The sequence below is a fragment of the Anolis carolinensis genome, chromosome 1 (assembly GCF_035594765.1).
Source record: "Anolis carolinensis isolate JA03-04 chromosome 1, rAnoCar3.1.pri, whole genome shotgun sequence".
Taxonomy (NCBI): domain Eukaryota; kingdom Metazoa; phylum Chordata; class Lepidosauria; order Squamata; family Dactyloidae; genus Anolis; species Anolis carolinensis.
This window is the reverse complement of record NC_085841.1, coordinates 176,098,533-176,111,961: the sequence shown is the minus strand read 5'-3', so window position 1 is coordinate 176,111,961 and position 13,429 is coordinate 176,098,533. Positions and strand designations below refer to the sequence as shown.

At 45.1% G+C, this 13,429-nt stretch overlaps 1 protein-coding gene across 1 annotated transcript in view; it reads right to left on the bottom strand.

The window, feature by feature from the left end:
• Positions 1 to 13,429, bottom strand: part of iqca1 (IQ motif containing with AAA domain 1) — a 109,714-nt gene that overhangs the window by 60,859 nt on the left and 35,426 nt on the right. The gene's annotated exons all lie outside the window — the stretch shown is intronic.

The following is a 13,429-nucleotide window of genomic DNA, read 5'->3' as shown; positions in this document are numbered from 1 at the left end:
AAGTCTTCACTTGTTCTCTCACACAATAATGGTTTTCAAAACTTTTCTCTACAGTTGATAAGATTACAGAAATGCCTATGCTTTTAATTATGTTATCACACTCTGTGACTTCTGTAAAATTTAGCTTGAACAGTAAGGATTGTTATGCGAAACCCAAACTTTTCACGTACAACCTATCACCTCCTAATATTTTGTGGGCAATTTTTTTTGCAAAAATTCCCAAAACGTGGATTTTTCCCCAAAGTCTGACCATGTTTTTAAAGGTCAAGCTGCTACCTGTAATCATATTTCTTCAAGTGGTCTTCTGTGAATCCACACATATGGAGTTACTGTGCCTGCGCAGGCTCCAACAGAAGGCTTCCCAAGCTGTAATTTTCAAATTTTGGCGGTAACCCCGCCCACTCCTCCCCAAGCATAAAAGGCAGCCAGGCTCCGTGTTTCCCAGTTCCTTCACCGCAAAGGCAGTGGGAGAAGGGAGAGGTTTGCATAAGAGGGAAGGAACGGGCAGGTCTGTGTGGATTCACAGAAAACCAAAGAAATACATGGTTACCGATAAGCAACCTAATCCTTTTCTCCATGGTTTCTGTGAATGCACACATATGGAGATTAGCAAGCTAAAGTCTAGATAGGTGGGACATATGTCAAACCAACACCAGTTACAGTAATAAAAAGTTCTTTCTTTGATTGTGTAGAAAGAGTAAAACATATGAAGACTTTAAATGCAATTGAAACAAGCAGGACAGAGTACAAGGTCCTGAAAGCAGCATTTCCCTATGAAGAAAGGCATTACGAGCTAATGAAACAAAAAAGTGCAATTATGGTGAACTTGGTCACCTATGTTTTTTTTTTGAACTACATACGTTACATGCTCTTTTTTTAAAGCTAGATATGAGCTGGGCTTTTCACCTTTATGAACCCTTGGAAATATAAACAGTGAACAATAAACAAGTTCAAAAAATCATGACTGTGTTCTTTTCCTGTATTGGTGTGTCTGTCACGACCCAGGTTGCAAAGGCACCAATAACCAAACACAGAGGCCAGAATCTAACTATATCTTTATTGAAGGAATATATAAGGTTAATAAAAGCAAGTATATGAAATAGTCCCAAAGCAGACCTTTCAGGAAAGGTCTAAATTAGTCCAAAAAACGTTGTCCAATATGAAATATTAAGGTCCGAAGTTGTAATCCAGTAACCGAAACACTCACTTTGCCAGGCAAAGTGAGGGGAGATGACAAAGTCCTTTAGTCCATAAACTTGAGCAAGGCTAGGAAATAACTCGATACTTGAAGCAAGGCTTAAAACGTGGAACAAGGTAACAAGGAACAAGAACAAGATCCGTGGAATAACTTGGTAAAGTCCGTGATACAAGGCAAGGATTGGTCCTGGGCAACAAGGCAAAGTCCGTAGGTAAACAAGGCTGGGAAGCAAGACGAAGGCTGGAAAGCAAGGCAAGGCTTGAGCAGGAGCGAGGCTTGAATCGGAGCGCGCTGTCCAGACACAACTCGCTCCGTAGGCTGACGAATTGACTCCGCGAAGTTACTACGCGGGTAAAACACCTAAATAGAGTCTAACTTTCCCGCCGAAGCAGTTCTCTGGGAATCAGAACCGAAAGCTAAAGTCTGAGACCAGATGTGAGACTCCCCAAAGATTCTCACGAGAAGCAGTCTTAATTGGCCACATTCTTAGCTGCAATCCTCGCACTCCTGCGCGAAGCTGATTCCAAACTTCTCTGTTGTTTACAAAACTCCCGGCGCAAGAACACGGGAGAAGTAGGCTCTGGGGTTGTTTGACATACTTCTGGGAGACAACTTTCTTGCAGGTGCAAGGTTCCCAGATCTGCCTGGGAAAGATCTGGCTGAGAGGAATCCAGTTCTGACTGGGAAGGTAAAAAACCCAAGTTTTCCTCCTCATCAGGAATTACAATGTCCTGAGCAGGACTACAAGGCCCATGGGTCATCACACTATCCCCCTCCTCAAGGCCCCTCCCAAACTGGGGCCCTCTCCCCGAGGCGCGAGGTCGCGGCTTGGCGGGATAGGTCTGATGAAAGCGGCGGGTTAGATCAGGAGCATGGACTGTGGAGGCGTCTTCCCAAGAGCGTTCCTCAGGGCCAAAACCCACCCAGTCAATGAGATATTGTAGGCGGCGGCGATGAAAGCGAGAATCCAAAATGTCCTCAACCTCGAACTCCTCCTCCCCATTCATCAAAACAGGAGGGGGGGCCGGTTGGTCTGTATCAGGACGCACACCATCCGCCGGAAGGAGCAGGGAGCGGTGGAACACTGGATGAATGCGCATTGAACGCGGAAGTTGGAGTTTGAAAGTCACGGGGTTTAATTGCGCCACCACTGGATAGGGGCCAATGAAACGGGCATCTAACTTCCGGCAAGGGCGGTGGGAGGGCAGAAAGCGAGTGGACAGAAAAACCCGTTCTCCTACCTTGATTTCAGGGCCCGGCTGGCGGTGTTTGTCAGCGTGGCGTTTATAGTCCTCCTTGGCTTGGTCCAGTTGCTGGAGCAAAAGTTGTTGCACCGCTGTGAGTTCCTGCAGCCAATCCTCTGCTGCGGGAACTTCTGAAGTTTCAATGACAGGGGGAAAGAAACGTGGATGGAAGCCGTAGTTTGCAAAGAACGGCGTTTCTTTTGTAGAAGCTTGAACTCCATTGTTGTAGGCAAACTCTGACAGTGGTAACAGAGAAGCCCAATTGTCCTGTTGGTAATTTACATAGCAGCGAAGATACTGCTCTAAAGTGGCATTGGTGCGCTCCGTTTGCCCATCTGTTTGGGGATGATGAGCTGAAGATAAGCGAGAGTCTATGCCCAATAGTTTTTGTAGTGCCTTCCAAAAACGAGAGGTGAATTGAGATCCACGGTCTGTGACTAAACTCTTGGGCAATCCATGTAGTCTGAAAACATGTTGAAGGAATAGATCCGCAGTCTCTTTGGCCGTGGGGAGGCCTTCGCAGGGAATGAAATGGGCTAACTTGGTGAAAAGGTCCACCACCACTAAGATCGTGGTGAATCCACAGGAAGGTGGTAGGTCAGTGATGAAATCCGCAGAAATTATTTCCCATGGGCGAGATGGGGTAGGAAGGGGGTGTAAAAGCCCTGAGGGCTTCTCCCTTCTTATCTTGGAGCGCTGACATACTGGGCAGGTGTTGACATATTTTTCCACATCCTTGCGGATCTTGGGCCACCAAAAATCCCTTAGGATCAGATGCATGGTTTTAAATAGTCCGAAGTGTCCTGCTGGTTTGCAGTCATGACACAGACGAAGCGCTTTTTCCCTGCCCGGTCCGGGTGGGATATAAACATGATTTCTATAGCAAAGCAGCCCATCTTTAAGCGAAAAGGGAAAATGCAGACCTTGGCGAAGTTGGTCCTGCGCCCAGGCATCTGCTTGCTGACTAGCCCTGATTTCTTGAGCACAGATGGGTCCTGGAGTAGAGGAAGTTGAACCAATGGAAATGGATTTGGTGTTCCCCACTGTGAGCGTGGCAAAGTTCTCGGGTTGTAATAGTTGGGATTCAAAGGTCTCCTTACGTCCTGCAGCGTATTCCGGTTTACGTGACAGGGCGTCTGCTTGCTTGGTCTGGGCTGGGGTCACGTAATGAATCTGGAAGTTGAAACGTTCGAAGAATAAAGCCCAACGTTGCTGCCTCTGATTCAGTTTGCGGGCAGTTCTTAGATGTTCTAGATTACGATGATCAGTATGGACTTCAATGGGAAATTTGGCCCCTTCTAGAGAATGTCTCCAAGTTTCAAAGGCTGCCTTTATGGCCAGTAGTTCTTTTTCCCAAATGGTGTAATTCCTCTCTGGTGTGGTTAGTTGACGAGAGTAAAAGGCACAGGGATGGAGGTGATCTCCCACCGGTTGTAAGAGTACAGCCCCAATTGCCACATCAGAGGCGTCCGCTTGCACAACAAAAGGGGTTCCAGGATTTGGGTGCTGTAGAATTGGCTGGGAGGTGAATAGTTTCTTTAGTTGCTGGAACCCTTTCTCTGCTTGATCAGTCCAGCGGAAAGGCTGCTTTCCACGGATGCAGCTAGTGATGGGGTCGGACCAGCGGGCAAAATCTGGAATGAACTTGCGGTAATAGTTCGCGAACCCCAAGAAACGCTGCACCTCTTTCTTGTTAGTTGGCGCCCGCCATTCCAATACTGCTGAAACCTTGGCTGGATCCATGGAAAGCCCTAGAGGCGAGATGCGGTAACCAAGGAAATCTACCTCTTGTAGATCAAAGGCGCATATTTCCAGCTTGGCATAAAGTCCATGATCCCGCAGTCGTTGTAACACCATTTTGACGTGGTTCTCATGTTCTGATTGTGATCTAGAAAACACCAAAAAATCGTCCAGGTAGATTATCAAGAACCTGTCTAGATAGTCCTGAAAAATGTCATTGACAAAATGCTGGAACGTTGCGGGGGCTCCGCATAAACCGAAATTCATAACTCGGGACTCAAATAATCCGAATTTGGTCTGGAAGGCGGTCTTCCACTCGTCCCCTTCCCTGATGCGAACTAAGTTGTAAGCCCCCCGAAGATCCAGCTTGGTGTAAACCTTGGCTCCTCGAAGCCGATCCAGTAGATCCGAGATTAAGGGCAGGGGATAGCTGTTCCGCTTGGTGATATTGTTCAATGCTCTGTAGTCCACCACCAAGCGTAGTTCCCCTGACTTCTTCTTCACAAACATCACTGGGGAGGCGGCTGGGGATTGAGAGGGTCTGATGAATCCCTTGCGAAGGTTTGTCTCTATGAATTCCCTGAGAGCTTCTTGCTCTGGTTCGGTCAGGGAGTAGAGATGCCCTCGCGGGATCGGGGCCCCCTCCACCAAGTCAATGGCACAGTCATAAGGTCTATGTGGGGGTAATTTTTCGGCTTCTTTCTCATTGAATACATCCCAATACTCGGAGTACTTCTTTGGCAAGGTGATGATGGGCTCGGTGTCTGTGGCATGGCAGACCTTGGCTACGAGGCAATGGTTTTGGCAATACGGTGAAGCAAACTGCAGTTCTCTGTTGGACCAGGAGATGTTAGGGTCGTGGAGAGTCAGCCATGGGATTCCCAAAATCACAGGGAAATGGGGGACCTCGGTAACAAAGAAGGAAATCTCTTCCATATGTTCCCTTATCCACATCCTGGTGGGTTCCGACCACTGACTTACGGGGCCCGTCTTGAGGGGGCGGCCGTCTATGGCTTGCACCACACGGGCATTCTTGAAATCATGATATTGTAATCCCAGAGAGTCGGCATACTCTCTATCAATGAAATTGTTGGTAGCTCCAGAGTCTATCATGGCGTGGATCATGACGGGTCCCCTTTTTGCTGACCATAATGTGACCACGAGAAGGAACAGGACCCCGGTTGGCGGCTCTTGAATAGATTTTTTGACCGGGTTGGCGAGCCTCTCTACACCCGGTCGTTGGCTTCCCCCGCCGGCTGTGTGCCAGTCGGCTCAGACGCCTTCGTCTCCGTGGAGGACGCCGCCGCAAGACGGGCGGCAGGCTTCCCTTTGGCTGGGCACTCTCTGGCGAAGTGGCCCCCATTCCCGCAGTACCAACAGAGGTTTAAGCGTTGACGACGGGCCTTCTCGGCGGCATCCAGTCTGGGACGCACATTGCCCAACTGCATCGGCACCTCCTCGCCTCCTCTGGGGTATGGGGTTGGCGGTGGGGGTCTCCACACTGGACGTGGCTGAACGCTGGTGGGAGCGGGGGGGTTTGCCCCGGCTCTACTGCCCTGGCCTCGAACCCACTGTTTCCTGTTGGCAATCATGACTTCAGCCCGTAAACATTGATCAATGAGTGCCTCGAGGGTCTGGGGAGGATCCACCTTGGAGATTTCTTCCAGCATTTCAATGTTGAGACCCTCCCGGAATTGTCCTCTGAGGGCTACATCGTTCCAGCCGGTGTTGTGGGCCAGCACTCGGAACTCGGCTATATACTGAGACATAGGTCTGTCTCCTTGGAAAAGGCGACGGAGTTTGTGCCCGGCTGCCTCCAAATTGTCCTCGATTCCCCAAGTCTCCTTGAGGTGGTCCAAGAAGTGTTGCGCTGATCTTAGGTGTGGAGAGGCTTGGTCGAACAGTGCCGTCGCCCAATTGGCCGCTGGCCCGTCTAGAAGACTGTAAACCCACGCCACTTTGATGTCTTCTTGGGGAAACTCGGCATCACGGGCCTCTAGATAAGCTTGACATTGGCGACGGAAAACATGAACCTTAGAAGCTTCTCCAGTAAACTTGGTAGGCAACGCCATGGCCGGGAGGCGGATTCCGCGCTCCCGCAAGCCCTTTATTTCTCCATCCTGGGCGCTGAGTCTGTCGCGGATGCGATCCACCTCATCCTTGTCGATGGTGTAGGTAAGCGGCTGCCCACCCGGCACGGTTCCGGTAGACATTCTGGCCTTGGTTAATTGGTGCTTATGGGTGGCGGAGTCAAACTGTCACGACCCAGGTTGCAAAGGCACCAATAACCAAACACAGAGGCCAGAATCTAACTATATCTTTATTGAAGGAATATATAAGGTTAATAAAAGCAAGTATATGAAATAGTCCCAAAGCAGACCTTTCAGGAAAGGTCTAAATTAGTCCAAAAAACGTTGTCCAATATGAAATATTAAGGTCCGAAGTTGTAATCCAGTAACCGAAACACTCACTTTGCCAGGCAAAGTGAGGGGAGATGACAAAGTCCTTTAGTCCATAAACTTGAGCAAGGCTAGGAAATAACTCGATACTTGAAGCAAGGCTTAAAACGTGGAACAAGGTAACAAGGAACAAGAACAAGATCCGTGGAATAACTTGGTAAAGTCCGTGATACAAGGCAAGGATTGGTCCTGGGCAACAAGGCAAAGTCCGTAGGTAAACAAGGCTGGGAAGCAAGACGAAGGCTGGAAAGCAAGGCAAGGCTTGAGCAGGAGCGAGGCTTGAATCGGAGCGCGCTGTCCAGACACAACTCGCTCCGTAGGCTGACGAATTGACTCCGCGAAGTTACTACGCGGGTAAAACACCTAAATAGAGTCTAACTTTCCCGCCGAAGCAGTTCTCTGGGAATCAGAACCGAAAGCTAAAGTCTGAGACCAGATGTGAGACTCCCCAAAGATTCTCACGAGAAGCAGTCTTAATTGGCCACATTCTTAGCTGCAATCCTCGCACTCCTGCGCGAAGCTGATTCCAAACTTCTCTGTTGTTTACAAAACTCCCGGCGCAAGAACACGGGAGAAGTAGGCTCTGGGGTTGTTTGACATACTTCTGGGAGACAACTTTCTTGCAGGTGCAAGGTTCCCAGATCTGCCTGGGAAAGATCTGGCTGAGAGGAATCCAGTTCTGACTGGGAAGGTAAAAAACCCAAGTTTTCCTCCTCATCAGGAATTACAATGTCCTGAGCAGGACTACAAGGCCCATGGGTCATCACAGTGTCTGAGTTCTTGAGGCAGGCAATACAGGACGAGAGAATGGATCTCCCAAACACATTGTCTGGGTAAGAGCTAGAGTCAAGTCTGTAATGGGACACAAATGTCATTGGGTTAGCCTGTATGGCAGCCTTGCAGATGGAGTCCAGGGGAATGCCCCAGAGGAAGGCTGTAGAGGCAGCAGGGTCCCTTGAGGCTCTGGAATGGGCCGAGGTAGGACGGGGGCGTCGGGCAAGTTGGTAACGGAGTTCAATGGCTGAGGCGATCTAGTGGGACAAATGCTGGAGGAGACCAGATCCCACGTTTGTCAGTGGTGTAAGATACAAAGAGTCTTGGGGACTTTCTTGTAGGGTGAGTCCTGTCCCTATAGAAAAGCAGTACCTTCATGGCATCTAGGAGGTGAAGATGCTTTTCCAGTGGCAAGGACAGAGACTGGAAAAAAGCCAGGAACACAATCTCCTGGCTAATGTGGAAGGCAGATATTACCTTTGGGAGGAAGGTGATGTCAGTCCAAAGGACAACTTGATCCCGATGTAAGATAAGGTATAGTTCATCTACTCTGAGCGCCACTAGTTCTCATGGGAGGCGCTGAGCTGATAGCGATGAGGAAGGCCACCTTTCATGACAGGAGGTGGAGGTCCGTTGTAGCGAGAGGCTCTAATGGTGGACCAGAGAGCTGAAAGAGGATGAGTTCAAGGCTTCAACCCAGGGTGGGAGTGGGAATAGGTGAGTGTAAGTTGTTGTAGCCCTTGGCCAGGTGGTTGGCAAAGAGTGATGGCTGGCTGTTGCATGGACCATGAGATAGTCGCAAGGCAAGATTTTATGGAGGAGAGAGCCAGGCTTCTATGTCTCAAGGTAAGTAGAAAGTCAAGTACATTCGATACCGACGGGTCCGGTGGTGGGTCTGCTTGGGATTGAAGGAAGGCTCAAAACTGAGAGATTTTGTAAGAGCAGGCCTTTCTTGTTGTGTGTCACTCCCAGGATGGACTGGAGGGCAGGCTGGAGGTGGCTCAAGGCTTGATTCTCCATGCAGTGAGAGGGAGAGATGGGATGTCTTGATGCAATATCTTCCCTTGTTCCTTGATTAGGAGGTGAGGAAGTGCTGGGAACTGACTATGCTTGCTCCAGAGATGTCGAGGAGGGTGGGGTACTACACTTGTCTCAGCCAGGCAGGTGTTATCAGGATGCAATCTGTGCTGCAGGCTATTATCCGTTCTAGCACTCTGAGGATCAGTGGAATGGGTGGAAACAGGTAGAGGTATGCCTATGTCCAATCGACAAGGAAGAGCCTCCAAGGCAGCTGTGGTTTACATCTGGAGCCAGTCGGGCTGCATACCAGGGAAGTTGCGCGTTCTCTGGGGATGCGATGTGATCTGTTTCTGGCCATCCCCATTCATCAAAGAGGCAATGATGTTACACAGGGTCAAGCATCTACTTGTGAGATGAGGTGGTTGTTCTGCTGAGGGCATTGGCAAGGCTGTTTTGCTCTCCGGGCAGGTGGAGGGCAGTAATGGCTACTGAGGGGCAGATGCACCATTCCTACAGTCGTAATGACAGTTGGAGAAGTTTCCTTGATCCCGTGCCTCCTTATTTCTTTATGTGTCTGACCCCAAGGGCTTTAGTTTAGGGACCTCTGGTCTATGAAGTCGCTGACAGATGCAACTTTCCATGAGACAAAGAATGGTTATGTTGGGGGGGGGGGGGGGGGTTGGCGGCTTCAGAATCCGTAAAGTAAGTCTTGCTGGGAGGTATATGGCTGTGCCTAGGATAGGTCTGCATACAGAACTACTATGCTAAGCTGAACAGTGCCAAATTGCAGCCGTATTTTTTTTTACATTCTCTTATGGAAGCGCCCTAAATCAGCAACCCAGTGTGCATTTACTCAGGATAAATTCAACTGAATTCATTGGATTGTAGCAATAACCTTGCTTATTATCATATTATAAGTTTTAGCTAAATGTTTAACTATGTTAAAGCATTTTGAACATTTGTATAAGGAGCCACAAATTAGCCCCCAACTTACTGCAGGTCACATTTATGGCTTTAGGGTGGTGCAAAGCATTCTAGTACCTGATAACAATGACACTGGCATTTGTCCTTTTCTCAGAGGCCTGTACGATTTGCATAGGCTTTGGGAAGAGGATCCAGTAGTGAACTCCAAGCAAGTCTCTAATAATACCTTTCAATATTTAATCAGAACATATTCTGTAACTATTATACCTTGCTTTCCAAAATTAGACTGTAGTCACATCACATTGGAATTCCGTATAAACCTAGGTTGTAGAAAATGCCCTCAGGCTCTGTTGACCTTTCCTTCCTCTGTTGCTGGAAGAAAAAGCAGAGGTTTGGCAGTTCTGCTTATTGGAGATTACTGAAGCAGTGCTGGGCACAGAAAGTGTGATCTAATAACATGAGCATTTTCTGTAAAAAGAATTGCAAAAATGGAAAATAGTCATCTATATAAACAAAAATGTAATGTCCATTTGTAAGGACCTAATATCTCCCAAACTATTTCACCGATTTCTACAGCATTTGGACACAATGTAGCATTTGAACTGATGAATGTTTTAAGGTATTAACATACCTACTATCACAAACCTGTCACACCTGAGACAGGTAAAACCAACAGCCGATCAGGTTCCTCCTCCCTTATAAACTGTCACAGCAAATGTCTCCTCCCCTTAGCAACGGTGCTAGCAATGAGCAAGCAGTCTCCTCTCTTTAGCAACCAGCGTGAGTTAGGGCTGCAAGGGACAGCCAGGCCCGCCTTCTCATCACTCAGTTCAGCTTGGTGAGCTACGCGAAGCCGAGACTCTGTGGCCTAGCCATGGTAAGGAGTGATACTGAGAGTGAAAATCCTTTTCGTGGGCCCCAGTGAAGTGAGCGAGAGATACCACTACTTATATTATTATTATTATTATTATTATTATTATTATTATTATTATTATTATTATTATTATTATATTGTAGTTATTATTATATTATAACTGTATTATAGTATTATTATTATATTATATTATAACTGTATTATAGTATAATTGTATTATTATAACTATTACATTATTATATATTATTATAATAAAAGATATTATACTATGTAACACTATGAGTTTTGCTCCTAGGTTTATCAATGTAATTTTTCCTAGGGTTCTATCATAAAAACATGGGAAAAGGTTTATTAAGCTGTAAAATGTTTTGTTGTTGCAGGACATCCTGCAGCACATTATATTATTATATTATAATTATATTTTTATTGTTTGTTCTTTCCGTGTCAGGAGCGACTTGAAAAACTTCCAAGTCACTTCTGGTGTGAGAGAATTGGCCATCTGCAAGGCTGTTGTCCAGGGGACGCTTGGATGTTTTACCATCCCATGGGAGGCTTCTCTTCATCTATCTGTGGAAGGTCCAGGGTGGGAGAAAGAACTATATTTTGCTTGAGGCAAGTGTGAAACAACCCACCAACCTGTCCCCACCTCCAATCATCCTATCTCCTTTTTTGTATTACAAACAGAAAAAAAACCCAAACAGAAAGAAACTCCAAAAAATAAAATAAAATAAACTGCAGAGTTGAAATGTTTTTTGAAAGTCCATTAAAGCCTAAAAGAAGCACTTTTACTTTGCAAACAGAAGAATATTGTGTGTTCCAACAGCATCAAGATCATAGTAAGATTGAATTATTTTGCAGGTGTGAATTCTGCCTTCGGTTAATAACCATTCCAGACAAATTGATGTAAAATATTGTAAGCTATAACATTATTGAACATATAGCAGGACAAGTCTTGCTGGTAAAGAGTCAAAGATAAACCCTGACCCAGCCAACACTTTTAAGCACATTGTAGTGTGATCCAGCAAACATGTTTTTTTAAAAAAAAATAGGACTCTGGGCCGTTCTACACAGCCATATAACCCAGAATATCAAGGCAGATAATCCACAATATCTGCTTTGAACTGGGTTATCTGAGTCCACTGGAATATAATCCAGCTCAGCTGTGTGGAAGGGGGCCTCTGAAAAGGCTTTCAATAAAGTTCTGCACAAATCCTGTAATCATGTGTTACAAAACAAGTTCTCCTATGATTTGGTAATTCGTAGAAAACTACAAAACAAAGCATAGGAATAAGCTTTTACTGCAGAGAGATGAGATAATCCCCCATCCCAAATTACCATGAAATCACTGTTTAATCTCATCATAAATGATCAAGATTTAGAGATGAGAAGCTCAAGATAGTAGATAACAGCAAATTATGTATGTGTTTTAAATAAAATAAAATGGTAAAGAGTTCTAAAATAATATCTCCAAACTGTGGAAACTCACATTTTGATTATCTAATGCAACTACTAAAAACTGTTTTGAAGAAAAGGTTTAACAACAAATAAATCAGTCAAACAATATAAAATGCTTCCATTTGCATTTGCTGCATTTTTAAAGATACCAAAGATACATGGCACAACAAAACCTAGAACCCACCTAAAAGTGATACCTTTATTGGACCAACTGAAATAAAAGTACAGTAGAGTCTCACTTATCCAACACCCGCTTATCCAACTTTCTGGATTATCCAATGCATTTTTGTAGTCAATGTTTTCAATATATCGTGATATTTTGGTGCTAAATTCGTAAATACAGTAATTACAACATAACATTACTGCACATTGAATTACTTTTTCTGTCAAATTTGTTGCATAACATGATGTTTTGGTGCTTAATTTGTAAAATCATAACCTAATTTGATGTTTAATAGGCTTTTCCTTAATGCCTCCTTATTATCCAACATATTCGCTTATCCAACATTCTGCCAGCCCGTTTATGTTGGATAAGTGAGACTCTACTGTATGACTATTTTGTGGATTTTATTGTATTTTGCTGTGTGGCAAACACAGATACCCTTGAATTTGCTTCAAAGATAAATGAAGGATCTGTACAGGATATAGCTATGTTCTTCTTATCTCAAGTAAATGTAATGGGTCTTACCCTATTCAACTGTTTACGATTTAGTCTGATTTTTGAAAATGCTATCCTTCAAAGGGCTGCACTGATGGAGATTTATATCAGCCTACATTATCCCCTGAACATTTTTCTAGGAATAAATTCAAGAATGTACCACTTATTTTCTCTATTTTCATTCCTTTCTATTTCCATTCCTTGTCACCATATCTTTTCTTTATGACTGCCTGAAGATCTAGCTAGGAAATGTAAATGTTCTTCAGTGGATAAAAATGGGTTAAATCTTTACCAGATTGATAAATAATGTTATATTTGTATGAAATAAAACAGTATTCATTCCTGTGCACAATTCTGTGATCAACAAATGAAGGAAGTAAATCTGTTCAATAAATAATGACTTTGTTGTTTTATAATCCCACCTGTTGGTCACTTTTTATGATCCATTATGATGCAAATGTCATTTGTTTGCTTGTTACATGCTTTTAACAATGGTTTTGGAAGTGCAGATATGTTCTACTATTGTTGTTTATCAGCTAACTATTGAGCAAGGAAACACTTTAAAACAGCTTCAGAAAGGAAAGACCACAGCTGGATGCTAAATGTCTGGCATACAGGTTTTGGCTCATTTCCTTGGGCTGGGAAAGATTTCTGTGCCAAGTCTCAGGGCCTGAGGATTACACTGGGCCAGCTTTATCTACTTGGTCATCCACAGCACAGTCTTATCCATGCTTGCTCAGTAGTAAGAACCACTGGATTCACTAGAACATACTCTATAACAAGTTGTGATGCCCAAACTGATCCAATTACACCGGTACTTCATAATTTTTCTCATCAAGTCAGAAATCCAACACTTTAAGAGCTGAAGAAATTTCTTGATTACAAGATATCAAAATAATACCATATTTACTTGTGTATAATGTGCCCTCAAATGTAATGTACCCAATAGTGCAGGTATACTGCATCAGGGAAGCCCTGGCCCATGAGCATTCTAACTGGAGGTCAGCTGTGACCGACAGTGCTGTGGAATGGGAAAAGGCAAGAACAGAGGACGTAAGGGAGAAATGTGTCAAGAGGAAGAAG